At 39.2% G+C, this 10,888-nt stretch overlaps 1 pseudogene across 1 annotated transcript; it reads right to left on the bottom strand.

Moving 5' to 3' along the window:
- Nucleotides 1–1,848: 1,848 nt before the first annotated feature.
- Nucleotides 1,849–5,726, bottom strand: LOC117630495 (annotated as a pseudogene). The gene is made up of 6 exons (XR_004586208.1): nt 5,554–5,726; nt 5,075–5,243; nt 3,915–4,837; nt 3,391–3,825; nt 2,393–3,265; nt 1,849–2,280 (listed from the first exon to the last, which is right to left on the bottom strand). The product of XR_004586208.1 is annotated as a disease resistance protein RPV1-like (transcript).
- Nucleotides 5,727–10,888: the final 5,162 nt, after the last annotated feature.

The raw sequence follows: 10,888 nt of genomic DNA on the forward strand, positions 1-10,888 counted from the left end.
GAAAGTCTCAGACTCTTTTTCCTTAATTTTGGAAAAGAGGATTTAGTTCAGAAGTGAGCCCGGCATCGGTGTGCTGTCGGGAATTCCGCAGGATTTGTTCCGGGTTCCGAGGAATTCGGGGTGGGTCCTGTCAAAATAGCTTTATAATTACAATGAACTTAGTTTTTATAGGAAAAAATATATAATAATTCCTTATAATAATTAAATTTAAATATCACAATCTTAGTAAGTGTAACCCAAATTCTAGCAACCTTAAAATAATGAAAGAGTATCAAAAGTTGATTTTAGATAGAATGAAAAAATCAAATGAAATCCACGACACACACATATAAATGACATATGAAAACATGAAAACATGAAAACAAATATAGATCATATTCATGTTCATTGTAGACAATTTACATTTGTAAGGCTAAATTTGGATAATAGAGGGAAAAATATTTTCAAAATGTCGTGCATGGTCAAGCGACTCTTGTGGGCTTTAATTGGCTCCACCAATTAGGGGTGGTCACGGTCCGGATTGGATAGGTTTCACTTCCAAACCACGACCGAACCAATTACAATATGACGGTTTTGTTTGGTTTGGTTTGGATAAAAGTTATAAAGAAAACCAAACCAAACTTGGGATGGCAAAAATCCCGTAGGGACTGGTCTCCGATCCTAACGGGAGGAGATTTCGGGGCTAAATGGGTAACGGGTACGGGGATCCCCGAATTTGAAAAATCCCAAACGGGTATGGGGAGGGGATGGTATTGGCGTCCTCATCCCCAAACCCAACCCGAAAATATATATGTTTATATTTAAATAAATAAATAAAATATTTATGTTTAACCCTAAGTTAACTTCCCTCTTCTAATTCTTCCTAATTTATTTTTTATTTTATAGAATTTCATATTAATGTGATTTTGAATAGTTGAGTTGAATTTTATAGTTAATTTGGATGTGTTGAATGATAATTTCATATGAAACTTAATGTTAAAATATATGATAAATATTTTTTTATGCAAAAAAATCGGGAATTCGGGGCGGGTATGAGGGATAGTCTCCCGACGGGGACGGGGACGGGGATTCTCCGAAACCTAATAAACAGTGATGGGTTCGGGGACGGGGGCGGGGATGGGGATGTTATTATCATACCCGGTCCCTACCCGCCCGTTGCCATCCCTAAACCAAACCAAACCAATTTAAAACGGATTGGTTTGATTTGGTTGGCCAGTTTGGGCCTAAGGCCAATTCTCTTTCTTTTTGCATTTTTTCAACATTGTTAGCCCAATTATAACAAAAAATATTCACAACTTGCTTCATACATAAATCATTTTCTAGAGTACAAAACCATCATAAAGCTCAAAATGTCATAAAACTTCATACTTTCACTAACTAATATAGATCAATTCAAATATTCAAATATAGTTATTTATTAATTAGAGTATTACACATGTAAAATAAAATATAAATAAATAAATATACACATAAACGGTCCGAGTTGGTTTAATCCGATTTACAAAAGCTTAAAACCAAACTATATACGGTCTGATTTGATTTTTAAACTGTTTGACTTTTTATTGATCAAAACCAAACCAAACTGCTAATTATAGTTTGATTCGGCCAGTTTTATCGGTTTGGCCGGATTGATGCCCACCCCTACCACCAATTATATAATTCATTATGATTACAAATAAAGTATCCACCCACCTTATTTTTATTATTTTTATGAAACCTTGATGCTGACGCTGTCACATTTCCAGCAACGACATGATTCTGGCTCGAAAGGGTAGTTGCTTCATGCTGGAACATTGTGGTTATATCTTCAGTTACAGTACCCTCATTATTATTCTGCTCGTACACAAGCTAGATTCCAAATTCCTTTGTCAACATATCGAATTCATCTCTACCCGGAACACGTATTTCATCTCTAACCGAAACACGTATTTCATCCCCACCCTCCAATTCATCGTTTGCGAATCGCCAATGACTAAGCCATAACATATGTTCCTTCTTTTTTGGAAACCCTATTGTGGCTGGCACATAGGTCCACTTAAGATCCTTGGTCTCATTACTGATGTGAAGAATGGGAGCGCCCGTGTAAAATTTCAATCCTTCATCACGAACCTTATCTTGTGCATACACAACACATGCATTTAGGCCTCGGATCTTCAAATTAAGATGTGGAGGTATAGTTATAGACAGCTCAGAGTTACCCATGCTCGACTTGTAGCAGAACCAATCTGGAACATCGCTCCCAGGAAGGAATATGCTAAATATACCACATTCATCCAGTCCCTGTTTCATGCATGCATGGAGAGATTTATATATGTTCAAATATTACAGGCCACAGAAAATAATCATCATAAAAAACTATACAATACATGAGAAAGAGAGAGAGACAGAAAACCTGGAGAGGACCCTTCCTTGTTGTACATGTCAAGTAGTTGAGCATTTCAACTTCAGTGCTTCCTATGGATTCCAAATTGAACAGACCGATATCTTTGATCATTTCTATGTCGACGTTTCTCAACGGTATTTTTTTTAACACGTTTTGAATTTCAACTACATTCTCGCATGCAATAACCGCAAGTCTAATTGTTGGTAACATGTCGGGTAAGTTTAGTAGTACTCTTTTCAATGAAGTACATCTAGTTGCGATCAAAGCCTCTACACTTGGTGGGAGCTCGGGAATCATTTCGAGGTTTGGGCACATATCCAACGAAAGTCTCTGGAGCTTACTAAGACCATTCAAGTTTACTGGTAGGCTGAAAAATGGGTTTCCATCTAGATTCAAACGCTCCAATGAGGATAGGCTACTAGGAAGATCATTGGGAATTTCTGACAGATTGCAGTACGCCATATCTAAGCTTTTTAAAAATTGTGGCAAACTTGCACTGGTAAGTTGGAGATTTTTTCTTGGCAATACCCATGATCGCATTGATTGCCACAGACTGAGTTTCTTCATCTCACTAGGTGTAGAGTCTGACTGATTTTTAACGATCATACTGGCAGGCAGCACAAGATTTGAGCAACCAGAGAGAATAAGTTTCTGGAGAGATCGCAGCATACTAATTCTTATTGGAAGCTTCATGAGATTTTTGCAATCTTTTAGATTCAAGAAAACAAGTTTCTCCAAATCTCCAATGGATTCATCCACCTCCTTCAAATTTATGCAATCTTTAAGAATTAATCTCTCGAGGTTAGGGGATCCTGACAAGTCAGGGGTTGTCACAAGGCCATGTGAATGACTGAGATTTAAGATTTTCAGTCTTGGAAGGAACTGTTTTAAAAAAGAAGTAATTAGTTTCTATAAATATATAATCATCTTTAAATTTGTCTCTGTGTGTGAGTGTATGAGAGAGAGAGAGAGAGAGAGAGAGAGAGAGAGAGAGATTAGTAGCATACCCTAGTTCCCTTCCAAACATGTTGGAGGCTGCTATTCCGCAAGTCAAGAGCAATTAGATTTTCCAAGTAAAAATTGGTTGGTATAGACTTTAAAGCGAATCCTCGCCAAGACAACCATATTAAATTTTTTGGGAAATCTTCATAGCCTCCACTGATTTTTACATTATCAAGCAGCAGGAGTTCAAGATTGTGCATCCTTCTAAATGCCTCTGTTTTGAAACCTATCTCATTTGATACAGGAAATGAGTTTGTTGAAGAAAAACTAATTGACTGCCAGGAGAAGAAACCAAGCCGACGTCGGCTGCTTGAACAGTTTCCATCATAATCTTCAACATGGAATCTTTTTCTGTTACTTCCACTGAATATTATCTTAGAAGACTCATCTTTTATTAACATAGGAATGTTGAGCATGAGGCCCTTAATAGTTTCTGTACCCTGGTAACAAATAAGAACATTGGGTAAGTAACTTGTCACAAGCACAACACAATTACGAATACATAGACATAAAAGAAGATATTTCTTACAGTTAATTTTCTCAAAACATTAGAGGCATCTTTATTCCACACTCTAGTACGTTTTCCAGGATCCTCAGGCGATTCTTCGCGAATAATTCCCCTTCCCATGTCTTGAAGTAATTGGTGCATGGTTAACTTGTTGAATCCATCAATTATCAGCAGACATCTATCAACCAGATTTTGAATTCCAATGTTTGTGGCAAACTCACATTCATCAAGGACTGTAGTCGAAAAATCCTTGTCTTTTCCTATGAAGAAACAGGCTATATGGAGGAACGGAAGTTTGTCATGATCTTGCAGAGAATCAAAGCTTATTCTGAGAATCTTTTGAATTTTTCCTTCAGTAATCACATCCAAGTTCTGTAATGCATTTTTCCATACATCTGCAGCTTTTCCAAAGAGAGAAGATCCTAGAACTTGAAGAGCTAATGGAACCCCTCCACAGTATTGCACTACAGGTCTTGAAAGATCCATGTAACCTTCGCCAGGATGGGGTTGTCTAAAGGCATGCCAACTGAAAAGCTCAAGTGATTCATACTCATCCAACCCTTCCACCTTAAACATTGCGCAATTCTCATGAGCCTTTAACAAATGTTCATGTCTAGTTGTTAGGATTATTTACTTCCTGGATGAAGCCATTCTCGCATTCCAAGAATTGCATTGAATTGTTCCAAGTTGTCCACATCATCAAGAGCAATAAGAACTCTTTTGCAACGTATCGCCTGTTCGATCTTTGTTATTCCTTCATCCAAGCTGTATATTTTCTTTGCTTTCCCCTTTCGGAGATCTGAAAGAAGGTTCCTTTGCAAGTGAACCAAACCATTGTGAAGTTTTGAAGTTGCTCTAATATCTGCAAGAAAGCTGCTACTTTGAAATGTATTGAAATTCTGGTTATAAGCAGTCTTGGCAATGGTGGTCTTGCCAATTCCCCCCTGTTAACCATGTGTTTTAGTTAAGAAATTGTTAAGTCATCATGTGCAGCTCACGTGCTTTCTGTTAAGTTTGTTAGCATAATATTAGGAAGTGTGCACTGTACAAAAGCTGTACCAAAAGCTGTGTTTCTGACCAATCAATCTAATAAGAAATACTGGTTTACAGGGCTCTCTTGCTTCTTGTTTTCTCTCTTCTTTCTTCTCTTGAAATCCCTAAATCTCATCCATCCCATAGACTGGAGCTACTCCAACATCACTCGATCCATCTTCTAACCACATGTTTAGGCCTTTCACACGATAATCCATTCCAACTACATAGGGATCGACTCGTAATCTCCTATTCCATGTGTGATCCAGTTTATTTCCAATAACTTCAACTATATCTTGGATAAACTGCGACTCGTACCTATAAATTATTGATATCAAAATACACAAGGCACAAAAGTTATTTCTTTTCAACAAAAAGAAACTTATTTCTTTATTATTTTTATTTTTATTTTATAGAAGAGAATTGATAGATATATATATATATATATATATATATATATATATATATATCACAGGTTGAAATGAATGATATTAAGCAAATGAACTTTCAAAACAGAAGTGCTGCCATCTAACAACTCCATGAGATTAAGGAAAAAGCTTCACTATAATCTACTTTAAAAAGCATCCAAGATAGAGTGAAAACCACCATTTTGGGAATGAAAAAGTACCGATCTCCTAAAACCATCCCTCCCAAATCTGCAACATCTCTGAGAGCTTTTCTCCACTTCTCCACCTTCTCCTTGTTGAAGCGCTGTTGGTGTCTGGCAAATGCTTCTTCAAAAATTCCTGTCTGGTTCCTGACATGGGATGGATCCACATCATAGGAAAGCGGCATAACCATGTGCTCATTAGTTTCTCTACGATACGTGATCGTCACTAGTTCATCCAGGCACCATCTCGAGGAAGCGTAGTCCTTGGAGAAGACAATGATGGATACACGAGACTCTTGTATTGCTTTTTGAAGCACTGCTGAAATATTTGCTCCTCCCTAGATTTCGTGATCATCTCTAATAGTGTGGATCCCTGCCCGATCCAAAGTGTGTAGAGGTGATCAGTAAATCCCTTGCGTGTATCTGCGCCCCTGAAGCTCAAGAATGCATCATAAGTGCACCGGTGGTTTGGGGATTTACGGTTTGACATTTTTAAAAAAATGGGGAGGGGAGGTATCGGGCTCTCTGACAGAGTCCGTGCCCTTTATTTTTTTTTAATATATAAATTTTAAACCTGAGCTAAAACAACGTCATTTTTTCGAGGGGGAAAGAAAAATAGAAGCGCGCAAGCAACGCTAGAGCAATAGTCTGCATCCCTTTGGGGACTTTCATCAAACACTTTGCAGGGGTCAATCTTCTCCCCTTCAATGGCAGATTTTAGAGGTTGCAGGGGTCACTTGACCCCTCTGTAGATCCGTCCCTGTAACCCAAGTAGACTAGCAGCTGCCAGTCTTAACCAGAAGTTACAGCTTTGATTCAGCCATTGACTATATGATGAGACCAATTAATATCTATAAAGTATAAACTAATGCAACTAGAAGGGTCTGTTTTTTTTATATATAAATAAATAGTATAGCCGACCGACTATACTCGGAGGTTTTTTTTTTTTTTTTGCCTAAACAAAAAGGTATAGCCGTCCGGCTATACTACAGTTTTTATTATTTAAAAAATAGTACCGCCGCGCGACTCTACTATTTTTACACGTGCAGAAATGGGGGCTAGGCGGCAGGCAGGTCCCTCTTTTATAAATAGTATAGCGCGGCTATACTCGGAATTTTTTTAATAATCAAAATAGTATAGCCGTATGGCTATACTACAGGTTTTATTATTAAAAAATAGTATTCCTGAACGGCTATACAATTTTGACACGTGGGGAAGCAGGAGACAGGGGCCAAGCGGCTGGCCCTTTTTTATTATAAATAGTATAGCCGCGTGGCCATACTCAGAATTTTTATATTAAAAAATAGTATAGCCGCACGGCTATACGAACTTAGACACGTGGCGAAATATGCGCTATGCGGCAGTCTTTTTTAAATAAATAGTATTGCCGTATGGTTATACACGAATTTTTTTATAATAAAAATAGTATAGCCGACCGGCTATATCTTTTTTACACGTGGCGAAATGGGCGCTAGCGCCATGCATGTCTTTTTTATGATTACATAAATTGTATATTCGAACGGCTATACGCGATGTTTAAAAAAAAAAAAAAAAAAAAAGACTAGCTGTTCGGCTGTACGATTTGTGACACGTGGCGAAGCAACAGTGTAATGACAGAAATGCCCCCTTCTCCGTTAAATTTTCCCAGAAGCACAGTAGAAGGTGCAAACTGCCCTCAACTGAACGTTCCCTTTTTGGCCCTCCCCTTCGGATCCTAAGTCACGTCTCTCTTTATAAAGAAAGCCTGATTGCGATACTTAGAATTGGACCCATGAAGGAATGGAAACAAAACCCGCTTACCATGAATAATGCTAGTAATGTGAGGAGCCAAATTAGAGTCAAGCTTTCACCGTGTCTATCAGGTTGTGCTCGTGAGTCATGACTAACTTGCTGACTTGTTATAGTCACTAAACATTGATGGCTGGCCCTGCAAGAGATAATATGAATTGGAGAAATTGTTGGTTGTGATTTGATTGAATGCAATAATAAAATTAAGCTTGACAAATTGGAGACAAATTAATGGCTAGCATTGATGGCTTACTTTTACCTTTTGACTTGTGTGTTTTGCTTTTGCCGTTGGGTGGTTGAAGAGCAAATGTTTGGCTTATAAAAGGGAACATGCATTTGGGAAAAATGGAAGAGCGAAAAGCACCGAGAGTTGATGAGAGAAGAAAGAAGTTGGGAGAGAGAAAAATAATAGTTTGGGCAACTAAGTTTTTGTTGCTACTGTTGGTTATTTTTCCCTCTCTAAATTGTACTCAATTTGTATCCCCTTTATATTCTTGAGTGTGTGAGCTTGGGTATATTTGGGGCTTGGGTTTTTTGAGTGGTTAAACACTATTGTATTCTCTCATTTCAATTTTTTCTCCTGCCTGTTGTTATTTATTTTTTCACTCGCAGTTGGTTGACGCTTCCGCACAACAAGTGGTATCAGAGCTCCAGTTTTTCGACTGGGGTTTCGGGGGAGTGAAAAATCTGTCGGTGCTACAGTGACGGGTGAATAGTGCACGTGAATAGTGTCGGTGCTACAGTGCTCCCGTGAATAGTGCTGTGCTACAGTAGCAGTGAATAGTGCCGGGCAGATTTGATGGCTGGAGAAAAAGTTGAAATTTTAAAGGAGAAGGAATCGACATCGTCTTCGTCGGCACCTACATCCAATAGACATCCAATTGCCAGTACAAGGTTAGAGGTTGATAAATTTAATGGCTCCAATAATTTTGGTATGTGGCAATGTGAAGTTATGGATGTGTTGTATCAACAAGAGTTGGATATGGTTCTGGAGGATAAACAAGAAGATATTGATGACAAGCAGTGGACTCGAATTAATCTCCATGCTTGTGCCACTATTCGATCGTTCCTTGATAAGGAGTTGAAATACCCGGATATGAAGGAAACTTCTGCTAAGAAGTTATGGATGAAATTGGAGGAGAAGTATATGACCAAGAGCGCAGAAAATCGGCTCTTCTTGAAGAAACGACTCTTTCGATTTCAATATCGTTCAGGTATTTCTATGCATGAACACCTCAATGATTATAATAAAATACTTGCTGATTTAGCAAACCTTGATGTGATAATTCCTGACGAGGATAAGGCACTATGTTTGTTAAATTCATTGCCTGATGATTATGATCATTTGACAACTACTTTGTTGTATGGAAAATCCGAGGTGAAAATGGATGAGGTGTCTGCGGCATTGGTGAATCATGAGTGTCGTAAAAAGGAACAGAAGACTCAAAATTCACAAACCGAGGCACTCGTTGCAAGGGGTCGAACAGAGGAAAGAAAATCGGGGAAGCGGGGAAAATCTCGTTCAAAGTCACGAGGGAAGTTTCCTGCTAAAGATGAATGTGCCTTTTGTCGCCAAAAGGGTGATTGGAAGAAAGACTGCCCCAAATTGAAGAACAAGGAGAAGGAGAAAGCGGGTTCTGAAGCAAATGTTGCAAAATCTGGAGATGAAGATTTTGAGTTTGCTTTGGCTAGTTCATCTGCTGATGGTCACTCAACTGAGTGGATTTTGGATTCAGGTTGCACCTATCATATGTGTCCTATTCGGGAATGGTTTTCTAGCTTCGAGGAGCTGGATGGTGGAGTTGTTTTGATGGGCACCAATAATGCCTGCAAAACACAAGGGATAGGCAAAATCTGTTTAAAGATGCATGATGGAACAGTCAGAGAATTGAGTGATGTCCGGTATGTACCGGATATGAAGAAGAATCTCATCTCATTGGGCGCTTTGGAATCCAAGGGTCTCAAGATCACCATGGAGGGTGGAGTTCTTAAAGTCGTGTACGGGGCACTGGTGGTGATGAAAGGTACAAGACGAAATAACTTGTATTTCTTGCAGGGTAGTACAGTTATTGGTGGAGCAGCTGTCACCGAAGCTGCTGACGCAGATAACACAGACACCACAAGGTTATGGCATATGCGTCTTGGGCATGCTGGTGAAAAAGCGTTGCAAGGATTGGTGAAGCAAGGCTTATTGAAAGGTGCAAAGGCATGCAAATTGGAATTCTGTGAACACTATGTGCTGGGTAAGCAAACTAGAGTGAAATTTGGCACTGCTATTCACCACACTAAAGGCATTCTAGATTATGTTCACACTGATGTTTGGGGACCTTCCAATAATGCATCTTGGGGAGGTAGCCATTATTTTGTCTCCTTTGTTGATGACTTCTCTAGAAGAATATGGGTGTACACCATGAAGCGTAAAGATGAAGTCTTGAAGATATTCCTGAAGTGGAAAAAGATGATTGAAATGCAAAGCGGTCGGAAGATCAAGACTCTCAGATTAGACAATGGTGGTGAATATAAGTCTGATCCTTTCTTGAAAGTTTGTCAAGATGAGGGTATTGTGAGGCACTTCACGGTTAGGGAGACACCGCAACAGAATGGGGTGGCGAGCGCATGAACCGTACTTTGCTTGAGAAAGTTCGGTGTATGTTGTCTAATGCTGGTTTAGGCAAGGCGTTTTGGGCTGAGGCGATTACTTATGCAAGCCATCTCATTAATCGGTTGCCTGCTGCTGCGAATGAGGGCAAAAAGCCCATGGAGGTATGGTCTGGTAAACCTTGTACTGATTACAAGTATTTACACATATTTGGTTGTCCTGCTTACTATCATGTCAGGGAAAGCAAGGTAGATCCAAGAGCAAAGAAGGCTCTATTTATGGGATTTAGCACTGGCGTGAAGGGATACCGACTTTGGTGTCGAGATGAGAAGAAAATTGTTGTAAGCAGAGATGTGACTTTTGATGAGGCTGCTATGGTAAATCAGAACAAGCATGAAGGTGAAATTGAAGCAACTAAGACCATGAGTAGTTCAAAGCAGGTGGAGTTACTGAAAACTCCAGTTGTTCCAGTAAGGTCTGATACTACAGACACTAGTCCTACAGTTGATTCTGATGAAGAGAACGAGGATGATGAAGAGGAGGCACCTACCCAAAAGCCTCCACAGCAACAAGATTCTATTGCAACCAGAAGATCGAGAAGGGAAATTCGAAAGCCTGCTCGGTTTACTGATATTGTGGCATATGCACTTCCCGTTATTGAAGATGATATTCCATCCTCCTACAAAGAAGCTGTCAGAAGTTCAGAGAGCGTGGAGTGGAAGAAATCTATGGATGAGGAGATGAAGTCTCTTCATAAAAATGAGACTTGGGAGCTGGTTCAGTTACCCAAGGGGAAGAAAGCAATTGGTTGCAAATGGGTTTATGCCAAGAAGATGGAATCTTTGGGAAAGGACAATGTGAGATTCAAAGCCAGATTAGTAGCTAAAGGATATGCTCAGAAGGAAGGCATTGACTACAATGAGGTATTTTCTCCTGTAGTAAAACATTCATCTATTCGTATTTTGT

This window comes from Prunus dulcis, chromosome 6, assembly GCF_902201215.1.
Source record: "Prunus dulcis chromosome 6, ALMONDv2, whole genome shotgun sequence".
NCBI lineage: Eukaryota > Viridiplantae > Streptophyta > Magnoliopsida > Rosales > Rosaceae > Prunus > Prunus dulcis.